This window comes from Oryctolagus cuniculus, assembly GCF_964237555.1.
Source record: "Oryctolagus cuniculus chromosome 17 unlocalized genomic scaffold, mOryCun1.1 SUPER_17_unloc_3, whole genome shotgun sequence".
NCBI classification, from domain to species: domain Eukaryota; kingdom Metazoa; phylum Chordata; class Mammalia; order Lagomorpha; family Leporidae; genus Oryctolagus; species Oryctolagus cuniculus.
The window spans coordinates 697,486-724,282 of record NW_027208204.1 but is presented as its reverse complement, the minus strand read 5'-3'; the positions used below and the strand labels follow the sequence as shown (position 1 = coordinate 724,282).

The 26,797-nt window shown below is 45.4% G+C and overlaps 1 long non-coding RNA gene across 1 annotated transcript in view; it reads right to left on the bottom strand.

Moving 5' to 3' along the window:
* Positions 1–26,797, bottom strand: part of LOC138847903 (uncharacterized) — an 89,904-nt gene that overhangs the window by 20,219 nt on the left and 42,888 nt on the right. Inside the window, exons 3-4 of the long non-coding RNA XR_011385782.1 lie at positions 13,510–13,694; positions 9,999–10,069 (exon numbers count right to left, since the gene is read on the bottom strand). This is a non-coding gene — a long non-coding RNA (uncharacterized lncRNA). The remainder of the gene's footprint in view (positions 1–9,998; positions 10,070–13,509; positions 13,695–26,797) is intronic.

Genomic DNA, 26,797 nt, shown 5'->3' with positions numbered 1-26,797 from the left:
TGCTTGGGCCCCTGCACCTGCATGGGAGACCAGGAAGAAGCACCTGGCTCCTGGCTTCAGATTGGCACAGTCCTGGCCATAGCAGCCATTTGGGGAGTGAACCAATGGAAGGAAGACCTTTCTTTCTGTCTCTCTCTCTCTCACTGTCTGTAACTCTACCTGTCAAATAAAAAAATGTATAAAAAATTAAAAAATAACAAGGTAGTGAAGAAGGCAACAAGGGGCATTGTGGCACAGTGAGTTAAATCACAGCTGATTTGGGAGCTTAGGTTCCTGTCTCAAGTGACTGCTTTCCAATCCAGTCCCTGCTAATGCAACTGGAACATCAGCAGATGATGGTCCAAATGCTTGGGCCCCTGACACCTCTGTGAGATACTGAGGGAGTTTCTGACTCCTGGCTTTGATCTAGCCCACATCTAGCCATTGAGGCCATCAAAGGTGTGAACCAGTGGATCAAAGATCTCTCTCTCTGTCTCTGATGCTAATCCTTTCAAATCAATCAATCAATCATTTTTTTAAGGGTAAGAAGGAAATTTTTACTACATCACCCTTCCCCAAGCTCCGAGCAGCCCAGTCTAGAGAGAAACAGTTACTGCCTGGGGAAGAGGGAAGTCCAGACCTTAGACTTGAAACTCAAGACCAGGCTTGCGACTGTGAAATCCAGACTCAGAGAGGACGCCATGGTCTCTGCCTCCTGGACAGGACTCACAGACTGAGCTTTTGGATCCTCCTCGGCCATGTACTCTTGCCTCAAACTCCAGCATACAGTAGGGTAAACTCCAGTCCCTGGGCAGCAGGGCAGTAAAGTGAGTTAGGACCTAGCCTTAAAGCTGCTTACCTTCAAGCAGACAGCAAAGAAGACTTCAACCACAAAGGAGTAGGGCAGGAAAGTGAGATCAGTGGCAGTCCCACTACAGTGGCATCAGACAGGAAGGCTCCTATAACCGGACCTGCATGTGCAGACGGAGACAAACCTGCCCTAACACCAGGTGAAGAACTGCACCCACGTAGGAACAGACAACTCTTTCTGCCTGCATCACCTTCAACCTCCTAAGGGCTTGGCACACAACTACAAGATAATGCCAACTTACTCTCAAAATGGACAGCCAAGAGATCTCCCCCATCCCTTGTTCCCCGACCACAGGCAAGCGAGGAACAAGGTCCAGCCATGAGGGAGTAGGGCAATAAAGTGAGCACAGAACTGCATCACAGATCTGATAAAACCATCGCTTGGCAGGTATTAACAGTCCCAAGGTCAGTGCTTATAGACAGAGGACCAGCCCTTGTCCCAAGTGGAGACCACAGCCCCAGTGAATTAGACTTAAATCCAGGCCAGCATCACATGTGGTTGGTTGCAGTGGTCTCAGGTAGCAAGTCCATGTCAGCTGTTGGCAGATCATGACAAATTTGCGCTTGACCATACCCGAGTCTGCAGGCTTTTTTTTTTTTTCCAGGCTGAAGGGCTTAGGTTTGATCTAGCATTGTAGCATAGGTGGCCACAAGACTGCTCATTCCAATCCTCCCTCAACCCCCAACTCCATGCAGTACAACACAGAGAGAGTAACTGGGGAAAAAAAAAAGCAGATGAGTAGATGAGTATTCAGGCATTGTATGGAAGCATGGGGCTGGCACTCCAGGAACACCTGAATCCTTGCTGGACTTAGTGCCTCTGTGACAGCAAACACATCCCTGCCAACGCGAGCACCTGAGCAACCACTTCAGACCTCAGGGCAGCATTCCTGCACCTCAGACACAGTGGACTGAGGGTGACACCCTTGTGGCCCTGGACCCTGCCATATGAGCTGCTACCAAGAACCATGAATTCCTTGAGGACTGAGGAGAGAACCCCATGTCCCAAATGCCACTGTCATCCTTTGCTATGAAAGAAGACATTGGGAGAGTTCCACAGCATCCAAATTAAAATAAAGCCAAAATTCCTACCAGGTACCCGAATACACATTTTTATGAAAAAGTCTTTTACACAAAATCAACTGATTAAAAGTGAAAGAAGGGTCCAGTGCTGTGGCTTAGTAGGCTAAGCCTCCGCCTGCAGTGCTGGCATCCCAGATGGGTGCTGGTTTGTATCCTAGCTGCTCCTCTTCTGATCCAGCTCTCTGCTATGGCCTGGAAAAGCAGCAGAAGATGGCCCAAGTACTTGGGCCCCTGCTCCTGCATGGGGAGACCTGGAAGAAGCTCTTGGTTCCTGGCTCTGGATCAGCCCATCTCTGGTCACTGTGGCCATTTGGGGAAGTGACCACTGGATGGAAGATCTTTCTTTCTGTCTCTTCCCCTTGCTCTGTAACTTTGCCTCAAATAAACAAATCAATCTTGTGAAAGAAACAGCTATTCTGCCAGATGACAAATATCCATGTAGGAACACTGAAGTATGAAAAGGCAAGGCAGTATAACACCTCCAAAGGAACAAAGTAATGCTTGAGTAACAAATTCCAAGGAAAAGAGACTTAAAAATACCTGATATTCAAAGTAATGATTACTAGGATGCTCAAAGAGATACAAGAGAAAACACACCCTGAGATGAAAACAGCCAGAAAACAATTCATGGCTTTAATGAGAAATTCAGCAAAGATACAGAGATCTTGAAAAAGAGTCAAACAGAAATCATGAAGATGGAGAATTCAGTGTTGAATAAAAAGTACAGCTGAAAGCCTCAATAACAGACTAGACCAAGCTAAGAAAAAAATATTATCTGAAATTCAAGACATCTGTTGGAATAAACCAGACCCCCCTCCCCTCCAAAAAAAAGGATATAAAATGGAGATAGCCTTTGAACTGTGCAGGCCAATATTAAGAGAAATATACAAATTCTGGGGATTCCTAAGGATGAATATAAAATAGTAAGTCCCTACATTAAAAAAAATGATCAGTGCCTGGTGTTGTGTCACACAGGGTTAAGCTGCCACTCATGACATGGCTGTCCCATATCTGAGCACCTGTTTGAGTCCTGCCTGTTCTGCTTATGATCTGGCTCCCTGCTAATGTGCCTATGAAAGCAGCGGAGACAGCCCAAGTATTTGGGTCCCTGCAACTCATGTGGGAGACTCACATGCAGTCCCAGACTCCTGGCTTCAGTCTGGCCAAGCCCAGGCAGTTGCATTCATTTGGGGAATGAACCAGCAGATGGAACATCTCTTTTTCTCTCTGTCCCTCTTTTTCTGTCATTCCGCCTTTCAATCAAAAAAAAAAATAAAAAAAAGAAGAGCAAGAAAAAAAAAGAAGTTATAAAACATACAACCTAACAATGTATACCAAGGACCTAGAAAAACAAGAATAAACCAAACCAAATGTTAGTACAATGGAAGAATTGATAAAGATCTGGGGTTGGTATTGTGATCCAGTTGGCTAAGCTACAGCTTGGGAAGCCTGCATCACATATTGGACTGTAAGTTCCAGTCTCAGCTATTCCACTTTTTTGTTAAAGATTTATTTATTTATTTGAGAGGTAGAGTTAGAGCGGGGGAGATGGAGAGAAAGTTCTTTCATCTTCTGGTTCACTCCCCAAATGGCCACAATGCCAATGGTAGGCTGTTCTGAAGCCAGGAGCCAGGAGTTTCTTCTGGGTCTCCCACACACATACATGAGCCCAAGCACTTAGGCCATCTTCCACTGCTTTTTCTGGCAATAGCAGAAAGCTGGATTGGAAGAGGAACAGCCTGGATACAAACCAGCAACCACATGAGATGCCAGTGCCACAGGCAGAGGCTTAGCCTACTATGCTACAGCACTAGCCCCAGTTATTCCACTTTTAATCTAGCTCCACGCTAATGCACCTTGGAAGGAGCAGATGATGACTCAAGTACTTGGGCCTCTGCCACCCATGTGTAAAACCAGGATGGAGTTCTTGGCTCCTGGCTTTGGCCTGACCCAGACTTGGATGTGGCCATTTGTGAAACCACCAGGTGAAAGCTCTCTCTCCCTCCCTCCCCCTCTTCCCTCCTGTCACTCTGCCATTCAAATAAATCAATCACTTTTTAATTGTTTTTTTTTTATTTGTGTTATTTATTTGAACAGCAGAGTTGTACACAGAGGAGGAAGAGACAGAAAGAGATATCTTTCATCTGCTGGTTCACTCCCGAACCGAACATAAAGGACTAAGGTTGGGCCAGACCGAAGTCAGGTTCCAGGATCTTCTGGGTCTTCCACATGGATTCTGGGGTCCAAGCACTTTGGATTCCTTCCACTGCTCTCCCAGGTGCATTAGGGAGCTAGATTGGAAGCTGGGCAGCCAGAACTTGAACTGGTGCCTATACAGGATGCTGGCATTGCAGGTAGCCATTTTACCAGCTATGCCACAACACCAGCCTCTCAAATAAAAAAAAAGAAGAAAAAAAGAAAAATTTCTTTCTATTTGCTTTGGCTCTGATCTTTTTTCTAAGATCTTCCACCTGCGGCGCTGGCACCCCGGGTTCTAGACCCGGTCAGGGCACCAGATTCTGTCCTGGTTGCTCCTCTTCCAGTCCAGCTCTTTGCTGTGGCCCGGGAAGGCAGTGGAGGATGGCCCAAGTACTTGGGCCCTGTAACCACATGGGAGACCAGGAGGAAGCACCTGGCTCCTGGCTTTGGATCGGCATGGCGCACCAGCCATGGTGGCCATTTTGGGGGGTGAACCAACAGAAGGAAGACCTTTCTCTCTGTCTCTCTCTCTCACTGTCTAACTGCCTGTCCAAAAAAAAAAAAAAGGAAAGAAAGAAAGGAAGGAAGAAGTTGAAAGAAGTTGAAGTATTCCTATTTGCAGATGATGTAACTCTTTATACAGAGTAATGTAGACTCCACCAAGAAACTATCAGAACTGATTAATTAATTCAGTAAAGCTGCAGGAAACAAAATTGAGACCTAAAAATAAGCAGTATTTTTATCATCAATAATGGGCTCACTAAGAGAGAAATTAAGAGCAATCCTATTGGCAATAGTTATAGAAAAATGAAATATCTTGAAATAAGCTTTAATTTTTAAAAATTTATTTGAGAGAGAGACACAGACAGAGACAGGCAGCTCCCATTTGCTGGTTCAATCTCTAAATGCCACAACAGAAAGGGTTAGGTCAGGCCTAAAATCCAAGAACTCAACCCAGGTCCCAGAAATGGAAGGCAAATTACTTGAGTCATTACCATTGCCTCTGAGGGTCTGGATTAGCAGGAAGCTGGAGTAAGTAGTGAAATCGGGTATTGAACACAGGCACTCCAAATGGGACACGAGAGTCTTAACAGTTTAACTGTGAGGCCAAGACCTGCCCTCCCATCACCCAGAATAAAATTTAACCAAGGACGTGAAAGACATTTACAATAAAAATTGCAAAGCACTGATGAAAGAATGTGAAGAAGACAAAAGAAAACACAAAGTTCTTCTCTGTACGCAGATTAGAAAAATTAATACTAGTAGAAGTCCATGATACCTGAAGCAATTCACAGCTTCAGTGTAATTACAACCAAAATAATAAAGACATTATTCACAGAACTAGAAAAACCAATCCTAAAATTCATATAGAAGGACTTTAAAAGAACTCAAATAGATAAAGATATCTTGAACAACAAAGTTGGAGGCATCACAACATCCGATTTTAAGACATATTATAAAGTTACTGTAATCAAAATAGTATGGTATCAGCATAAAAACAGACACAGACTATTAGAACAAAATAGAGATCTCAAAAATTAATCTACATACCTACAGCCAATTGCTCTTTGATAAATCTGATAAAACTCATACCAGAGAAAGGACAGTCTCTTACATAAGTGGTGCTGGGAAACCTAAACCTAAATATCCATACCCATGGGGCCGCACTGTGGCTTAGCAGTGCCACCACCTGCAATGCTGGCATCCCATATGAGCACTGGTTCCAGTCCTGGCTGCTGTACTTCTGATCCAGCTCTCTCCTGTGGCCTGGAAAAGCAGTAGAAGATGGCTCAAGTTCTTGGGCCCCTACACCCATGTGGGAGACCTGGAAGAAGCTCCTGGCTCCTGGCTTTGGATCGGTGCAGCTCTGGCCATTGTGGCCATCTGGAGAGTGAACCAGCAGATGAAAGACCTCTCTCTCCCTCTGTCTCTGCCTCTCTATAACTCTGCATTTCAAGTAGAAATAAATAAATCTTTAAAATAAAATATCCATACCCAGAATCCAAAATTTCATCCCATGCCTCTCACCATAATCTAAAATCAACTCATAATGGAAAAGAGACATAAATGTAAGACCTGAAATTATGAAACCCTGGGGGAAAATATTGGCAAACATTAATTTTTTCTGAAAAAGACCCCAAGAGCACAGAGAGGAAAGGAGAAACAGACAAATGTGATCATCCCAAACTAAGAAGCTTCTGTACAGCAAAAGGAACAAATCACAGCTGACAGAAAACAGTTACAAGCTGTGTATCTAACAAAGGACTATGACTCAGAACATGTAAAGAACCCAAAACACCACAAAAACGGAACAATCCAGTTAACAAACAGGCAAAGAATCTGAATAGATATTTCTCTGGAGAAGAAACACAAAAAGAAAACAAAAGCATGAAGAAATGTTCAATATCACTAGCCTTCAGGGACATGTAAATCAAAACCACAATGAGGTTGGGAAGGGTGTGGCGAGAGAGAATGGAAGGAGACTGGGTAACAGGCACCACACACAGACAGAAGGCACTGGTGCCAGTGTTCACAGCACAGTGCTCCTGTTCCACTATAGCTCACAGTAATGTGTTACACACTGCACAAAGAACCGGGAGAGAGAAACTAGTAGCTACCAGAACACAGATAATCTGAGGACATAGAAAAGCTATTTTCCTGGTTTCAGGTATGCTTTGTATATGTAGTGAAATATTGTACCATAAAAGTATTGCATGCTAATCAAAAATATTTTAATAGAATAATAATAAAAAACATTTTACCAAGGTAGTCTCTGACTCAGTGATATAGAGAACATAACATGTTGAGAAAGGGAAGCGATTTTGGAAGCTCTCTTCAATATAAGAAATTAGACCACCACTATTTGAAGCCAAGTGCCTTTTACTGTCTTTCCTTAAAAAATATATATTATATATATTAAATATATATATAGAAACATTCCTTTTATTCTTCAATTAAAGTTCTTTTGGAATATGAAATTAGTATTTCTTCAGAGTAAAGCACCTGTCAGAAAGTATGAATACATTTAAAAAAAAAAAACAGGACTCACAAACATCACGTCTTAAGAATTAAGTCTCCAGTCACCCTACTATATCAATTGTAGAATTTATTATCTAAAGACATAGAGAAGTATTTCATGATTTTCTTGCATTCAGAAACTTTTTTATTTTCTTAGATTCAGCATCAGGGTCCCTAGCTAAATTATTATAATAGAACATTGGCTAAGACTTATTATTGATTATCATTAGTTTTTATTATTTTGTGTGTCTCTTAAAGTCAACATCACATTTAAAGATTATTACTTCAAAATTATCCCTTTGTCAAAAATCAGAGGATAATACATTTTTTCCTAACAGCACAGCTTGGGAAAATATACTCATCAATGATGCCAAGTTAAATTAAATTAAAAAATAGAGTAAACTTGGTGATCAACTACCATATATAAGAATCTAGAGAAGAGGTAAATATGATTTAAAAATTATTTTAAAGCAAGATACAATAATTTGCATTCTGTACGATGCCATTTCTGCAATGCCAAGATAAAGGAGTATTTTGAGTTTCTCAGAGAATGCTAAATAATTGGTCTGAGTTCAATCTAACTTAATTGTCTAATAAGGTAAGTTTACTATGGCTTTTCGACTATATAAACAGACTAAAGTCTATCAATAAATGAGACAAAAATTAAATTATTTTCTATACTGTGCAGTATGACATTATACTTTAAAAACCTTAAAAAAAAAAACATTACATGAATCAAAAACCAAACAGACTTCCTAGGAACTTTGGCAGAAAGTTATAATCTAATCAAAAAGATTTTTGGAAACATAGGGTAATAAAAGGAAAGTTAACAATGTTCACCTTCAATTAATTTCATAGGTCACTGTTATACAATCTAATAAGATAACTAAAAACATGCAAGCAGCTGGTACTGCAGCTAGACAGATTAATGTAATAGTCTGTAGTCATCTGGGCTGGCAAGGGCTCTCCTCTTTTGGCAAGGAGGTCAGTTGCCCTTGGGAAGGGGGTGGAGGATGGAGAAACAACATTCCTTCCACCATGTGGCCATGTGTGCTCCATTCCCTAAGTTAAACATCCACTGCAGCACACACAGGAAACTCTTCTTTCACATCTGGCAGTTTTCTCTCACAGGTAACTTGACAAAAAACATATAACATTGGTCTATAAAACCTGTAAGATGTACTGCATAAAACTAATAATATATTCTCATAACACATCACTGCAAATGAGTTGGAAGCCAAATACTTAAATTTAAACCAACACTTCCAAAACAAGATGTGGCCTAAAACCATTCAGGCATCATATAACCCCATACAAGTGTCTCAGGAGTTAAATCCATTTGTTTTCTACCTCTCTGAATCAATGAAGAAAACCACTAATACAAATCATTGTAAAACCTCCTAGGCCATAAAAATAAATCTGTGAGTATTAGATATATGAAGCTGTAGTTAGTCTCCATAGATTTAAGTTCCATAATTTATTTGTTATAGTTCCAGATATCACTTCTTTTTTTTTTTTTTTTTTTTTTGACAGGCAGAGTTAGGGTCTTCCTTCCATTGGTTCACCCCCCAAATGGCTGCTAAGGCCAGCGCGCTGCGCCAATCCAAAGCCAGGAGCCAGGTGCTCCCTCCTGGTCTCCCATGTGGGTGCAGAGCCCAAGCACTTGGGCCATCCTCCACTGCCTTCCTGGGCCACAGCAGAGAGCTGGACTAGAAGAGGAGTAACTGGGACAGAATTGGTGCCCCAACAGGGACTAGAACCCGGGGTGCCAGCGCCACAGGCGGAGGATTAGCCTAGTGAGCTGCGGAACAGGCCCTGCATTTAGATTTTCAAGAGGCTTTGTTTTACATGTTTTACCCCGTATTTAAAAGTTGTGGGAAGGAAGCAGATCAGACAATATAATGCCCTTTTTACAGATGAGAAACTAGCTCGTTACCCTGGACATAAGCTCTAGTATGTCAGTGGTAGGCTTAAGGCCTGAGCTGTCTGATTATGAAGAAAGGTTAGGATTTCTGAGGCAGTTTAAATAGTTGTTACACAAAAAGACTTCTGAACACTGGAAAATTTATGTATTTCTTAATAACCTGTTACTAGCTAGTTTAAAAGAGCTATAATGGCAACAGAAAAATAATTTTCATCTTCTGAAGCAAATTTTACTAATAATTCTGTGGCTATTTTAATGTGACACTGCAACATTTTTCTAGGTTTTGTCTATCAATATTAATAAGAAAATATACACCAGCACTGTGCTTCTATGAATGCTACATTTAACCCAAGTGCCAAATTCACAATTAAGCTTATTACATTACAAGAGCTACTGCCTACTGGGTAGAAAAATATTAATTTCACACTTTAAATACTATAAAACTATTTGACAGCAGTGTTGGCCTGCCAACTGAATCCTTTCCTGTTTGAGCTGTAACCGCCCCATTGGCTGAAGAGCCCTAAAAGGGCATTAACAAACAGATCTTAATTCAATCACATTTGCATTTTAACCTTTCGTAGGTACTCCGAAAGAAGTCTTTAGTACTGTAAAAGATATATGGGAAAAAGAAAAAACAAATTATAATAAAGGTTAATACTACATGTACATTTGTTTTAATTAGTGTACTGTAGGATAGGAGGGCAACAGATATCTGATGTAAGCTCATTTACAAGAATTTGGGTTATTACATTTTCTGATACTCATTATTTCTGCAGATAATCACATACCACAGTAATATTTAAATATTATCACATTTTAAAAGCACAAGTCCTAGTTCCTTGCTATTCTAAGATTAGAATCCTTTAAGAAATTGTATCTTATACATTATCATGTAATATTATATATCTCTGTATTTACTACCTACCTACAAGAATTAAAAGTCTCTTCAGAGTCCAAAGCAGAACTTGGTTCTTCTTCCATTTTTATTAGAATCTCCTGGAAAAAATTTTAAAAACACACTAAAACAATGGAGATTGCGAAGCAACGTTTCAGTTAAACAGCTGTGTAACAGTTCTATGCAGTATATTAGCCAAAATAAAATGTCCCCTTGCTCCTTCCCTAAATTATCTTCTGTACTTCTTTTAGGAAAAATACTCATCTTGAAGCCACATGCACTCCTAATTTGCATAATAATGCTATCAATGTAATTACTAAGAAGAATAAATGAAGTATAATACAGGTTTTTTTCTTAAAAACTTATACATTTATAAAAATTTATACATCTTTATAAATTATATATATAAATGTATACATTTATAGAAATTGAGGAGGCAGAGGTGAACAGAAAGCAGATTTGGTAGAATAAAAATATTTTTACTAAAGAAACTTAAAGTGCTAATCAATGCCAATACAATATATAATATATATTAAGTATAAATATAAGTTCTCAAAATATATATTTCAAAGTTTAGTTATGAAACAATAGTTTCCCATGATTAAACAGATCATTCGTTCTTCAAAAAAATTATAAAACTGACAGAAAATCCTAAAATGCATAAACCACTTAGTTGCATGCTAGCATTTTCATAAAAGGGAGTTTTCTGTTGGTGAGCAAGTCTCCATGCTAACAACTGGGACAGCCAAAGAAAAAGCTCAGGAGAGAACAGACCCGGAAGGTTTTCCAGCTCCCATTTCTCCACCTGCTAGAAATGGAGGAGGCAGAGATGAACGGAAAGCAGATTTGGTAGGCGGTGGCCAGAAACAGATTTTAGGGCGGCAGGGGCGGCGTGGGGGCCGCGTCCACTAGCCAAGGGCAGCTGAGGGGCCGGGCGGGCCGAGCGCAGAGCCGCCCGCGCCCGCGCCTCCTGTCTGTCCTCTGGCAGCTTCCTGAGCCGCCGAGGCCGGCATCCTGCGCTGGGCTGGCGCCCTTCAGGTACAGGATCCCGCAGTCCTCGGCCACCAGGACTCCAGGCTGCCGACGACGGAGCTGCGCGGGGCAGCGGGTCGGGGTCAGGGCGGCCGCGCCCGGCCCGGCCCGGGCCTCCCCCGCGGGCCTCGGGGATCCGGGGGTCCCCGCTCGGGCGAGGCGCGGGGCTCGGAGGAGGGGGCGGGCGCTGGGGAGGGGCGGGGGCGCTGGGGAGGGGCGGGGGCTCTGGGGAGGGGCCGCGGGCGTTGGGGAGGGGCGGGGGGCTCTGGAGGGGGCGCGGGGCTCTGAGAGGGGGCCGGGGGCGCTGGGGAGGGGGCCGTAGGGCTCTGGGGAGGGGCGGGGGGCTCTGGAGGGGGCGCGGGGCTCTGAGAGGGGTCCGGGGGCTCTGGGGAGTGGCCGGGGGCTCGGAGGAGGGGGCCGTGTTGCAGCCCCTCGGGCCCCCGCAGGACCGGTCTGGCGATGGCTATGGTGACGGTGATGGTGTTCACGGTATTGGTGGTGATGATGATGATGGTGTTGATGGTGTTGGTGATGGACGTGTGTGGTGTGGCGGCTGCGGAGCCCCGGCGCCCAGGGAAGGCCCAGAGTGGGCCAGCAGGGGGAGCCTGGGAGGTCCCCGCCCACCCTGCCTGCCTGCCCCCGCCCGTCCCCGCCAGCACCGCCCGTCCTGGCCCCTCCCCGCCCCGCCCTGCCCTCCTGGCCCCTCCCCGCCTCCTGCCCGCCCTGCCCTCCTGGCCCCTCCCCGCCCGCTCACAGGAAGAGGTTCTCCAGGACATAGTGGTAGTCTGGGCAGCTGCTGTCTGGGAGGAAGCTGGCGGTATAGACGATGATGGCGTTGAGGCCCTCGCTGTGGTAGCCTGAGAGGGCAGCCGTCGCTGGGCTCTGAGCCACACAGGGACACGGAGGGTCTGCCGGGCCCAGCAGGGGGTCTGACCTCCAGGATGACCACGGGTGCCCGGGGGGGGGGGTCTCACCTCCGTGGGTGATCACGGGTACCTTGGGGGGGTCTCACCTCCGTGGGTGACCACAGGTACCCGGGGGGGTGTCTGACCTCTGTGGGTGACCACATGGTAACTGGGGAGCCTCACCTGCGTAGGTGACCACAGGTACCCAGAGGGGGGTCCGACCTCTGTGGGTGAGCAGTGGTACCCGGGGGGGCCTCACCCCCATGGGTGAGCATTGGTATGGGGGGATCTCCCCTCCGTGGGTGACCACGGATACCGGGGGGGGTCTGACCTCTGTAGGTAAGCACTGGTATGGGGGGATCTCCCCTCGGTGGGTGACCACGGGTACCCAGGGGGGGGTCTCACCTCCGTGGGTGATCACGGGTACCCAGGGAGGGGGGTCTCACCTCCGTGGGTGATCACGGGTACCTTGGGGGGGTCTCACCTCCGTGGGTGACCACAGGTACCCGGGGGGGTGTCTGACCTCTGTGGGTGACCACATGGTAACTGGGGAGCCTCACCTGCGTAGGTGACCACAGGTACCCAGAGGGGGGTCCGACCTCTGTGGGTGAGCAGTGGTACCCGGGGGGGCCTCACCCCCATGGGTGAGCATTGGTATGGGGGGATCTCCCCTCCGTGGGTGACCACGGATACCGGGGGGGGTCTGACCTCTGTAGGTAAGCACTGGTATGGGGGGATCTCCCCTCGGTGGGTGACCACGGGTACCCAGGGGGGGGTCTCACCTCCGTGGGTGATCACGGGTACCCAGGGAGGGGGATCTCACCTCCGTGGGTGATCACGGGTACCTTGGGGGGGTCTCACCTCCGTGGGTGACCACAGGTACCCGGGGGGGTGTCTGACCTCTGTGGGTGACCACATGGTAACTGGGGAGCCTCACCTGCGTAGGTGACCACAGGTACCCAGAGGGGGGTCCGACCTCTGTGGGTGAGCAGTGGTACCCGGGGGGGCCTCACCCCCATGGGTGAGCATTGGTATGGGGGGATCTCCCCTCTGTGGGTGACCACAGGTAACCGGAGGGGTCTCACCTCCATGGGTGACCACGGGTACCCGGGGGGGTGCCAAACCTCCGTGGGTGACCACGGGTACCCGGGGGGGGTCTGACCTCTGTGGGTAAGCACTGGTATGGGGGGATCTCCCCTCCGTGGGTGACCACGTGGTAACTGGGGGTCCTCACCCCCATGGGTGACCACGTGGTAACTGGGGGGCCTCCCCTCCATGGGTGACCACGTGGTAACTGAGGGGCCTCCCCTCCATGGGTGACCACGTGGTAACTGGGGGGCCTCCCCTCATGGGTGACCACGTGATAACTGGGGGGCCTCACCTCCATGGGTGATCACGGGTACCCGGGGGTCCTCACCTCCGTGGGTGACCACGGGTACCCGGGGGGTGTCTGAACTCTGTGGGCAACCACGGGTACCAGGGTAGGGTCTCACCTCTGTGGGTGAGCACTGGTGGGGGGGAGGGAATCTCCCCTCCATGGGTGACCACGTGGTAACGGGGTGGCCTAACCTCCATGGTTGACCACGGGTACCCGGGGGCCTCACCTCTGTGGGTGACCACCTTCATGTGCAGCCAGATCATGTGCAGGTCGATGCGGTGATCCTGCTCCCCATGATGACCGTGTGCCACAGGCGCCCGTTGGCCGCACCGCTGTCCTCTGCCGCGCTGTCCCCAAACAGATCTGCACTGTCCCCAGGCATGTTCTTGGCGGTGGCTACCGGGGTGTCACCTGGAAGAAGCACCCCTGGGGCTGGACGCGTCGGCCTCTCACGGCCGCCTTCATTCTCCCGACCTGGCTGCCTGTCCCCTTACAGGACCTGGCTCAAGTGCCACCTCCTCCAGAAAGCCTTCCGTGATTGCACCGCCTGTACACTTGACTCCTAACACTTCCTGGGTCTCTTCCCCTTTAACTGAAGCGAACAGCCAGAGGCCCAGGGGGTCATGGTGGGCTGCTCCATGTCCCCCACCCCTCAGCAGAGCCAAGTTGCTGACAGCAGGGGGTGAGGACTGGGGTCCACAGCTGTGCCACGGAAGACAACAGTGCTGGGGGTGGAAGTCAGACCCAGCTCCCTTCCGGGTCACTCCCCAGGCCCGCAGTGCTGGGGCGGGAGCGCCACTGGGGCCCAGGTCCCTGCGCATGCGCACCTTGGGAGCCGCAGTGAGGGCTCAAGTACTGGGCCCTGCACCCGCGTGGGGGACCCGGATGGAGCTCCACTCTGCCAGCTCCAGCCTGGCCCAGCGCCGGCCTTTTGGGAAGTGACCCAGCGGATGGGCGTGCTCTCTCCCTCTCTCTAGCTCTGACTGCGTTTCAAATAAATCAGAAGAAAAGCAAAAAAGAAAAAAATACACCTTAGAGGTTTACCCAAATATTTATGTTTTAATTGCTAACTTACAATATATCTGTCAAAAGTTCAGTGATTTAAAACATGAGAAAACAGAAATACCAAAAAGTATTCATGTATCCTGCAATACTATCAAACTTCTAGAAAAAATATTTACTTAAGAAACGGGAATATTCATCAAATAAAAGTTAGAACAAATTCACACCTATCTGTTTAAATTGTATAGAATAAAAATAAATTTACTGAAGAAACTATAAAAACACTTATCAATGCCCCAATGTAAAATATATGTCCTTACTGATAGAGATTTAATAGTCTAATTTTTAAATACACATTTCAACATTTAGTTATGAAAACACTGCATACTACTAAATATATCATGTGTTCCTCCTAACAAATGACAAAGATCAGAACCTGCGACGGGGCGGCCGCAGGGTGTCTGTGTCCGCGGACTGCGGGTGCAGGAGTCTCCGTGGGCTCCCTGCCAGGTAGCGGGGCGCCAGCGAACACCCGAACCCAGGAGCGCTAAGAGTCTCGGCCGAAACATCCCGCACCAGCCGTGGCACGGGCAGCCGGGGCTGAGGTGGCCTGAGGCAGAGCCTGCGGAGACGGGGCGCTGCCGGGACCCTCAGCGGGGACTCTGCACCCCGACCAGAGACCCAGGGCTTCTCCCGCCTGCCGGACGCGGGTCTGAGAGCGCGTGACCCGCCGTGCCGCCCGCACCCGCTCCCTGGGGCTGCCCGGGAGCTGAGGGCCGGGCCCCTGACCACCGGTGTCCGGGTGAGCCCGCAGAACCCTGCAGTCTTGGGGGCGGGAATCTCCACGTTTCCAGAAACGCACACGGGGACGTGGGTGCCGACGGTGATCCCGACTGGCCCGCGCCCCGCGCTGCACTGTCCCCCAAGTCCCCTCCACCCCGAGACCTCAGCGTTTTCCAGAAGGCCACGCAGGTGGAGGCGGACACTGGAGCCACTGGGGCGCACCAGGAACAGCGGGCGCCGTGTGTGTAAGGACGGACAAGTGTACGTGGCCCTCAGTGACATCTGGAATGCTCCCTGGCTTCAGGGCTCGGCGAGATCGTGAAACACCCGACAGTCAGAACCGAAATGTCATTGTAGTTGTCACTGTCGCCGTGAGCTTGGTGAGGCTTTGCCCCTGTGCTTCGCCGGGTTTGCAGGGTCGAGAAGGGGAGGGGAGAATCGTCATGAATTGATGAAGACGCTGACACTGGACGAAACAGACACGGACTCGGCTTCGCCTTCCTCCTTGTCCTCACGGGCACTGGGCAAGCAGGCACTCCGACACAGGCTGTGCCAAGGGAATCCTGCTTCCTGTAAGGAGCCCTGGGATTCTCCATGTTTGAGAACACCGAGTACTAATCTGCAGGCACAGGGACCCATTTCCGGGGAGGCCTTGGCGCCCTCTCCCCTTCCCATGGCCCCCTCCCTTCCCCACGCCCCACGCCTTCCCCATGGCCTCTTTCCTTGCCCCACCCCTCCCCTTCCCCATGGCCCCCTTGCTTCCCCCACGTCCCCCCATTCCCACAGCCCCCTCCCTCTTCCTATGCCCCATCCCCTTCCCCCTTGCCCTTCTCACTTTCCCCCTGCCCCCTCACCTTCCCCACAGCCTTGGGGCAGGGGTTCTTTTCCTCCAAGTCCCCTGTCTCTTGACTTGCAGACTGAATCCACTTTTTACATTAAAATCTCTTCATTTTCTTGCAAACACTCACGCAGCAGAACTGCAAGGGCATGGGTAAGGTTTCCCACCAGCAGCCCCCCCCCCAGCCCTGAGGAACCAGGAGCAGGATTTTGGATGTTGAGTGTACAGGGCCTGGTATACGAGAGAGATCCAAAGACTGGGCTTGTTGCCAGCCTTGATCTGTCTGCACTTGCTGTCTTCATAACCTGTGGGTGCGAGTTAACTCACAAAAGATTTTTTATACAGGATCTATAAAAATATTGATATTTTTCTAAGAAAATAAATGGAACCTTATGTTGGCCAAAAAATGTAGATTTCTGCAGACACGAGCGTTTATTGTTTAAAGGTTGCATGCCACTGTGAATAAGAGAAAACTCCTACCATCTGCCTCCTATAACTACAAGGCACCTGCTTCTCATATGGAATTGTTCAGAAATGACTAGTTCAGGCGAAGTGCAGCTGGGAATAAGTTTCCATGTTTTCTGGTGCCATGCCTGTAAGTCAGGCACCTGGGGCCTCCAGACACCACACGGGAACAAGATCCTCACCACACAAGAGGTAGCTTCACTCACTGCACAGTGTCCACCTTAAAAAAGAAAAGTTTTTAAATTGCTTTAAGATTTATTTATTTACACGGAGGTGGGGTGGGGGAGAGAGAGAGAGAATCTTGCATCTGTCAGGTCACTCCCCAAATGCCCACAGCAGCCAGGGTTGGGCCAGGTGGGGTTGAGAGCTTGCACGTGGGAGGCACGGGTGGCTCATCACCGCCAGCTTCCTGGATGCATTAGCAGGGAGCTGGAGTGGAAACAGAGGAACTGGGGCTTGAACCAGAACCCTGCTACGGACCGCTGCCATCAGACACTACAGCCTAGCCTAAGGGGCCAGGACACGCACCCCAGGATTTTTTCAGCTGCTGTCTTGACAACTTGTTACAGCCGCCTTTGTGAAGTAATAATTAACTGCTTGTCTCTTAAACGTTCTGAGAAAGCACCAGAAACTGGGATGGAGGCCTGCTTTAAGCAAGCTCACTGACAATGCCAAGGCCATACCTGGGACCCCCCTAACAGTCCCTGAGGCTTGAGAGCTATTGGGTGTGATGAGTGACCTGCGTGAAGGTGCCCCAGGTGTTCCTGCATTAGCTGCGGCTGCAGGGATCCCATTCCATGGAGTTCTCACGTGTTTATAAGGACAGGAGGCTGAGAGAGAGGTTTTCCCTCCGCTGGGTCATTCCCCAGAGGGCTGCAATGGCAGTGCCAATCTGAAGCCAGCAGCCAGGAGCTTCCTCCAGGTCTCCCATGCGGGTGCAGGGGCCCAGGGACTTGGGTCACCTTCTGCTGCTTTCCCAGGCCACAGCGGAGAGCTGGATCAGAAGTGGAGCAGCTGGGACATGAACTGGCGCCCATGTGGGATGCCAGCACTGCAGGCGGTGGCTTTACCCGCTGTGCCACAGCCCCAGCCCCTGGTGTTTTTCTATAGAAATATTTTGTACAGAAGTCTGAATGATAGCGGGGGTGGGTGCAGTCTTAAATGTGCAGTTACACTTGCCCAAGGGGATGCTGATTTTGCAAGAGGGAAGCAGCCCAAGGCATGCCATCTGAGCAGGCAGAGGCCCTCCTTAATCTTATTTTTCAGAATCTTTCCTGCAAGCTTTTCCCTTTTCTTGGGGGGAATCTCCCTGTGCTCTTTCCAAACTGCTATGAATGATTTAAGTGCTGAGCCTTGAGCCTACTGCCAAGCCTAGAGTACATCGGATCCAGATGCTGAGATAGCCCATAATGGTCCAGCCTCTGTACCTCCCACACAGAACCACTAGAGGGCTATACTTGGGATGAGAAGGTGATGAAGGAACCATGGGGAACCAAGCACCTCAGGCCATGCCTCTGAAAGCAAATATTAAGCTATTTGCACTGGGTTGCAAACTCCAGGGCAGGAGGCCCCAGGGCAGGAAGCCATACTGGGAGTCCATAGCCCGCACTGCCTAATGTCCTGTGTGGGATGCATTGATCACTGATTGTTGTAAATCCTGGGCTCCCAGCAGTCCCCTGTGGGTGCTCTGGGATTGTAGTTGTGCGGTGGGTGCAGCCTGTGTGTGCTGGGTGAGGCGTTCAGCTCAGCTTCAAGCTCCTGGCCACAGTGGTGCTACACCAGGCATAACTCAGGCCAGGTAAGAAAGGGCTGATACCAGGGGTCAGCACTGTGGCATAGCGGGTAAGGCCACCACTTGCCATATGGGATACAGATTTGAGGCCTGGTTACTCCACTTCTGATCCAGCTCCCTCTATGGCCTGGGCCCCTGCACCCCCATGGGAGACCTGGAAGAAGCTCCCGGCTCCTGGCTTCAGCTTGGTCCAGCCCCAGCTGTTGTGGCCATCTGGGGAGTAACCCAGCAGATGCGAGATTTCTCTCTCTCTCTGTAACTCTGCCTTTCAAATAAATCTGTTTTTAAAATCATAGGAAATAAAATCACTTTCATGGCAAAGAGAAAAGAATAAACATCAGAATCTGGTTTTAGACTGCAAATTCCTACTATGTAACTTCCAAATATCAGGATACATTCATTCTTGTAATATTTAAAGCTTAATAATTTATCCAATTTTATCTTATGATTTTAATCCACTCTGAACAACTCAGCGTGCCCCTGGAGATTCCCACAGTGGTCCTGGTGAAGTCAAATAGTAATTACAGAGCTTTCAGTGTAAAGATGAGATTATTTTTAATTATTGAGTAGAGTACTTACGTCTCCATACTTATATAATTATGCTACTCATTAAATGGTTACTGAAAGCTGAAGTGTAATTTTAGTGATAGCTACCTATTTTTCTGTACACATTTTACAGTTGACAAATTAGTCAAGAACATTTGTTCTCTTCAAGATCTTTACAGCTGTGCCAAAGTGCTCAGGAGGATGGAAAATGGACTGTGTCCACTTATTAAACCTTTAACTCATTTTGCAAGGTACACTTTCAGGTTTTCTTTCTTCTTCCTCTTTTGCTTTCTCCTCAAAAAAAGGGTCAAAAAGATTCCTAGGATGGATTACAGCATGAGTAAATGGTGACTAAAAAAGCTAAATATTTATTATTTAATCCAGCTGTGTATTTGTTGTTGATTTCTTGAAAACTTAGGCAAGGTAAACTTCACTTTATTTTTTAAAAGTTAGCAGTATTATAATAAACCAGAAAGAACTAAAGTTTGCCTTTGTCTCTCTAAACGGAAATTTCCAACAACATATTCACACACTGCAGCCAATTCCTGTGAAATATTCCATAACCAGCACAGAATAAGCACTATGGTATATATTTTAAATATGAGCCTTCTCTATCCTTAAAATTAAGGATTATGATTATTTACATCTCACCATTTCTTCTTTTTTTTTTAGTGACTTCATAAAATTTCTTTTTTTAAAATTTTATTTAATGAATATAAATTTCCAAAGTACGACTTATGGATTACAATGGCTTCCCCCCCCATACCGTCCCTCCCACCCACTACCCTCCCCTTTCCCACTCCCTCTCCCCTTCCATTCACATCAAGATTCATTTTCGATTATCTTAATATACAGATCAGTTTAATATACATTAAGTAAAGATTTCAACAGTTTGCTCCCACACAAAAACATAAAGTGAAAAATAATAGATGATTTTTTTAAATGATGATGAAATCAGATCAGACCTATTGTCATGTTTAATCCCAGTGAGAGTCAAGTTGGGAATTGATAATTTCTTTTTTTTTACAGAAGATCAGCTTAGTATACATTAAGTAAAGATTTCAACCGTTTGCACCCCCATAGAAACACAAAGTGAAATATACTGTTTGAGTACTCGTTATAGCATTAAATCTCAATGTACAGCACATTAAGGACAGAGATCCTACATGAGCAGTAAGTGCACAGTGACTCCTGTTGTTGACTTTACAAATTGAGACTCCTGTCTATGGCATCAGTAATCTACCTATGCTCCAGTCATGAGTTTCCAAGGCTATAGAAGCCCTCTGAGTTCTCCGACTCTTATCTTTTTTAGACAAGGTCATGGTCAAAGTGGAGGTTCTCTCCTCCCTTCAGAGAAAGGTACCTCCTTCTTTGAAGACCTGTTCTTTCCACTGGGATCTCACTCACAGAGATCTTTCATTTAGGTCTTTTTTTTTTTTTTTTGCCAGAGTGTCTTGGCTTTCCATGCCTGAAATACCCTCATGGGCTTTTCAGTCAGATCCGAATGCCTTTAGGGCTGATTCTGAGGCCAGAGTGCTGTTTAGGACATCTGCCATTCTATGAGTCTGCTGAGTATCTCGCTTCCCATGTTGGATCACTCTCCCTTTGATTTATTCTATCGGTTAGTATTAGCAGGTACTAGACTTGTTTATGTGCTCCCTTTGACTCTTAGTCCTTTCATTATGATCAATTGTGAACTGAAATTGATCACTTGGAATAGTGAGATGGCATTGGTACATGCCACCTTGATGGGATTGAATTGGAATCCCCTGGTATGTTTCTAACTCTACCATTTGGGGCAAGTCAGCTTGAGCATGTCCCAAATTATACATCTCTTCCCTCTCTTATTCCCACTCTTATGTTTAACAGGGATCACATTTCAGTTAATTTTCAACACTTAAGAATAACTGTGTGATAATTACAGAATTAAACCAGTCATATTAAGTAGAACAGACAAAAAAATACTAAGAGGGATAATGTATTAAGTTGTTCATTAACAGTCAGGGCTATGCTGATCAAGTCACCATTTCTCATAGTGTCCATTTCACTTCAGGAGGCTTCCTTTGTGCTTTTCAGTCAGTTGTCACCGATCAGGGAGAACATATGGTATTTGTCCCTTTGGGACTGGCTTATTTCACTCAGCATGATGTATTCCAGATTCCTCCATTTTGTTGCAAATGACTGGATTTCGTTGTTTCTTACTGCGGTATAGTATTCTAAAGAGTACATATCCCATAATTTCTTTCTCCAGTCTACCGTTGATGGGCATTTAGGTTGGTTCCAGGTCTTGGCTATTGTGAATTGAGCTGCAATAAACATTAGGCTGCAGACCGCTTTTTTGTTTGCCAATTTAAACTCCTTTGGGTAAATTCCAAGGAGTGGGATGGCTGGGTCTAATGGTAGGGTTATCTTCAGGTTTCTGAGGAATCTCCAGACCGACTTCCATAGTGGCTTGACCAGTTTGCATTCCCACCAACAGTGGGTTAGTGTCCCTTTTTCCCCACATCCTCGCCAGCATCTGTTGATGGTAGATTTCTGTATGTGAGCCATTCTAACCGGGGTGAGGTGAAACCTCATTGTGGTTTTGATTTGCATTTCCCTGATTGCTAGTGATCTTGACATTTTTTCATGTGCCTGTTGGCCATTTGGATTTCCTCTTTTGAAAAATGTCTATTGAGTCCTTGGCCCATCTCTTAAGTGGGTTGTTTGTTTTGTTTTTGTGGAGTTTCTTGATCTCTTTGTAGATTCTGGTTATTAACCCTTTATCTGTTTCATAGTTTGCAAATATTTTTTTCCCATTCTGTTGGTTGTCTCTTCACTCTCCTGTTTCTTTTGCAGTACAGAAACTTCAATTTGATGCAATCCCAATAGTTGATTTTGGCTTTTACTGCCTGTGCCTCCCGGTCTTTTCCAGAAACTCTTTGCCTGTGCCAATATCTTGAGGGGTTTCTCCAATGTTCTCTAGTAACTTGATGGTGTCAGGTCGTAGATTTAGGTCTTTAATCCACATTGAGTGGATTTTTGTGTAAGGTGTAAGGTAGGGGTCTTGCTTCATGGTTCTGCACGTGGAAATCCAGTTTTCCCAGCAACAATTATTGAATAGACTGTCCTTGCTCCAGGAATTGGTTTTAGATCCTTGATGAAATATAAGTAGGCTGTAGATGTTTGGGTTGATGTCTGGTGTTTCAATTCTGTTCCATTGGTCTATCCATCTGTTTCTGTACCAGTACCATGCTGTTTTGATTACAACTGCCCTGTAGTATGTCCTGAAATCTGTTATTGAGATGCCTCTGGTTTTGTATTTGTTGTACAAGATTGCTTTAGATATTCGAGGTCTCTTGTGCCTCCATATGAATTTCAGCATCATTTTTTCTAGACCTGAGAAGAATGTCTTTGGTATCCTGATTGGCATTGCATTGAATCTATAAATTGCTTTTGGGAGAATGGACATTTTGAATGATGTTGATTCTTCCAATCCATGAACATGGAAGATTTTTCCATTTTTTGGTATCCTCTTCTGTTTCTTTCTTTAAGATTTTGTAATTCTCATTGTAGAGATCTTTAACATCCTTGGTTAAGTTTATTCCAAGGTATTTGATTGTTTTTGTAGCTGTTGTGAATGGGATTGATCTTAGCAGTTTTTTCTCAGTCATGGCATTGCTTGTGTATACAAAGGCTGTTGATTTTTGTGCATTGATTTTATATCCTGCCACTTTGCCAAACTCCTCTATGAGTTCCAATAGTCTCTTAGTGGAGTTCTTTGGATCCTCTAAGTAAAGAATCATATCGTCTGCAAAAAGGGATAGTTTGACTTCTTCCTTCTCGATTTGTATTTCTTTAATTTCTTTTTCTTGTCTGATGGCTCTGGCTAAAACTTCCAGAACTATGTTAAGTAGCAGTGGTGAGAGTGGGCATCCCTGCCTGGTGCCAGATCTCAGTGGAAATGCTTCCAACTTTTCCCCATTCAATAGGATGCTGGCTGTGGGTTTTTCATAAATTTCTTTGATTGTATTGAGGAATGTTCCTTCTATACCCAATTTGCTTAGAGTTTTCATCATGAAAGGGTGTTGAATTTTATCAAATGCTTTCTCTGCATCAATTGAGATAATCATATGTTTTTTATTTTGCAGTTTGTTAATGTGGTGAATCACATTGATTGATTTGCGAATGTTGAACCATCCCTGCATACCAGAGTTGAATCCCACTTGGTCTGGGTGGATGATTTTCCTGATGTGTTGTTGTACTCTATTGGCGAGAATTTTATTGAGGATGTTTGCATCTATGTTCATCAGGGATATTGGTCTATAATTTTCTTTCAGTGCTGCATCTTTCTCTGGCTTAGGGATTAAGGTGATGCTGGCTTCATAGAAAGAATTTGGGAGGATTCCCTCTTTTTCGATTGTTCTGAATAGTTTGAGAAGAAATGGGATTAGTTCTTCTTTAAATGTCTGGTAGAATTCAGCAGTGAATCCATCTGGTCCTGGGCTTTTCTTTGTTGGGAGGGCCTTTATTACTGTTTCAATTTCTGTTTCAGTTATGGGTCTACTTAGGTTTTCTATGTCTTCATGGTTCAATTTTGGTATATTGCATGTGTCCAGGAATCTATCCATTTCTGATAGATTTTCCTGTTTGCTGGCATACAGGTCCTTGTAGTAATTTCTGATGATTCTTTTTATTTCTGTGGTGTCTGTTGTTACATTTCCTTTTTCATCTCTGATTTTATTGATTTGGGTCTTTTCTCTTCTTTTTTTAGTTAGTTGGGCCAATGGGGTGTCAATTTTGTTTATTTTTTCAAAAAACCAGCTTCTCGCTTGGCTGATTTTTTGTAGTGTTTTTTTGGATTCAATCCTGTGAATTTCTTCTCTGGTTTTAATTATTTCTCTTCTCCTACTAGATTTGGGTTTGGTTTGCTGCAGTTTTTCTAGGTCCTTGAGATGCGCTGAAAGCTCATTTATTTGGTAACTTTCCAATTTCTTGATATAGGCACCTATTGCTATAAATTTGCCTCTCAATACTGCTTTTGCTGTATCCCATAAGTTTTGATATGTTGTGTTGTTGTCTTCATTTACTTCCAGAAAGTTTTTGATTTCTCTTTTGATTTCTTGAATGACCCAGTGTTCATTCAGGAGCATGTTGTTCAGTCTCCATGTGTTTGCGTACTTTCTGGGGCTTCCTGAGTTGCTAATTTCCAGCTTCATTCCACTGTGGTCTGAGAAGCTGCATGGTATGATTCTAATTCTTTTAAATCTGCTGAGACTTGCTTTATGGCCTAGTATGTGATCAATCCTAGAGAAGGTTCCATGCACTGCTGAGAAGAATGTGAAGTCTTTAGATGTAGGATTGAAAGTTCTGTAGATATCTGTTAGATCCATTTGGGCAATAGTGTCGATTAAATCTGCTGTTTGCTTGTTGATCTTCTGTCTGGATTATCTGTCTATTTCTGAGAGTGGAGTATTGAAGTCCCCCAGTACTATTGCATTGGGGTCTAAATCTCCCTTTAAGTCCCTTAACATATCTTTTAAATAGACCGGTGCCCTGTAATTAGGTGCATATCCATTTATAATAGTTACATCTTCCTGTTGAATTGAACCCTTAATCATTATATAGTGTCCCTCTTTGTCTCTCTTAACAGTTTTTGTATTAAAGTTTATTTTGTCTGATATTAATATGGCTACACCTGCTTTTTTTTGGTTTCTGTTGGCATGGAATATCTTTTTCCAACCTTTCACTTTCAGTCTGCATGCATCTTTGTTAGAGAGATGTGTCTCTTGTAGGCAACAAATAGTTGGGTTGTGTTCTTTGAGCCAATCAGCCAATCGGTGTCTTTTAACTGAAGAATTCAGACCATTAATGTTTAATGTGACTATTGATACATAGTGACTTTGCCCTGCCATTTTCCCGGAGATATTTTCTAGTATATGCTTTGAGCTTCCCATGCTCTTTTACTGGTAGGTGTTCTTCCTTTCCCTTCTTTCATATTGATGGCCGTGTTTCTGTGTTTCTGAGTGTAGCACATCTTTAAGCATCTTTTGCAGGGCCGGACGAGTGGCCACAAAGTCTTTCAATTTCTGTTTGCTATGAAAGGTCTTTATTTCACCTTCATTCACAAATGAGAGCTTAGCAGGATATAATATTCTGGGCTGGCAATTTTTCTATCTTAGCACCTGTGCTATGTCTCGCCATTCCCTCCTAGCTTGTAGGGTTTCTGATGAGAAGTCAGCTGTGAGTCTAATTGGAGATCCTCTGAGAGTAATCTGACGTTTCTCTCTTGCACATTTTAGGATCTTTTCTTTATGTTTCACTGTGGTAAGTTTAATTACCACGTGTCGTGGTGAGGATCTCTTTTGGTCATGTTTACTGGGGGTTCTATGAGCTTCCTGTACTAGGATGTCTCTGTCCTTCTCCAAATCCGGAAAGTTCTCTGCTAGTATCTCACTAAAAAGGCCTTCTAATCCTTTCTCTCTCTCCATGCCTTCAGGAACTCCTAGAACCCGAATGTTGGGTTTTTTAATAGTATTCTGTAGATTCCCAACAATATTTTTTAGATTTCTAATTTCCTCTTCTTTTCTTTGGTTTGACTGTATGTTTTCCTGTGCTCTATCTTCTAAGTCCAATAGTCCAATATTCTCTCTTCTGCTTCACCCATTCTGTTTTTAAGGCTTTCTAATGTATTTGTCATTTGATCTATTGAGCTCTTCATTTCATTTTGATTTCTCTTCACTATCACACTTTCCTGTTCTACTAGTTTCTGCATTTCATTTTGATTCTTCCTTAAAATTTCATTTTCACAAGAGAGATTTTCAATTCTGTCCAATAAGGATTTCTGTAGTTCAAGGATTTGCTTTTGAAAACTTCTAAATGATCATATCCTAATTTTTTTGAAATCTGTATCTTGCATTTCTTCTATCTCATCATCTTCATAATCTTGGCTTGGGGTATTTTCTTTATGTGGAGGCATCATAGTGTCATCATTGATCTTTTTCCCTCGATTTCTGTGTTTATTGGTTGGCATAGTTAATTCTTCTTTCGTCACTGTGCGTTTTTTTTTATACTATGTCTGTGTTAAGTGGACTGCCTGCTGTTGGAGGAGCCTTGGAGGCTTGAGATGGGTGTGGCCTGAGAGCTCTGCTTGGTTCTTCCAGGTTCCGGTGTGCAAAGGTGACACCCTCAGGTTATGCGTGGTAAATCTCTCTCTTTTTATTTATTTATTTATTTTATTTATTCAGGGGGTAAGTAATACTGCACAGCACGGCTGTGCAGAATTGATGGTATTTAGCTTCCAATCTCTGGCTTCTACCCAAAGAGTCTGTGCAGGCTCTGTTTCTCCTCTGGACTCCCACTGGGTTGCCTAGGCTACTGAATTGTAGTGACTCAGTTCCTTAGCTCTCCCCTGTTGTTATGTAAATCCAGAGAGGGGGCCTGCTCTTTGTCTCTTGCAAACTCTTCAAGCCTTGCAGCCTTGCAACCTTTTCAAGGTTAGGGGAAAGAGAAACCCCCAAGCTTTTTTTTCTTTCTCTCTGGTAGTGAGTCTGGTGCACTTTCTGGCTCCCCTCTAGATTCTGACCCCCGTTTCCCCACCAATGTCTCGGGTTATTGAGCTCACCTCCCCTTCCAGCGCCGATGTGTGGACTCGGAGCCCTGGGCATCCCAACTCTCCCCGCTGGTGTCTGTGTGACATGCACTCCCCTTCCTGCACTGGCACGCAGACCCTGTGGCTCCCACGGCTCGGCTTCCGCATGGTGGGTGACCTTGTTCTCCCTGTAGGTCCTCCGATTCACAGCCACTAGATCCAGAAGAGTTTCCTCTGAAATTTTTTTCTGGTCCTTTTTCTGAGGCTACCGTAACTCCCCTTTTATTAAACTAAATTTTTCCGGACTATCGGTGCGCGTCCTCACTATTCCGCCATCTTGGCTCCGCCCCACCATTTCTTCTTAAAGCTTCTGTTTATCAAATCAAATATAAAATCCTTCAAATAATTGAAACTTGATCTTTAAAAGAAGAATTTTTATCTTGCTAAGAAATTACAAAATTACAAAAGTCTTTTCTGGTTTATAACTGCTACAAAATGAAAATATCAGATTAAATTTA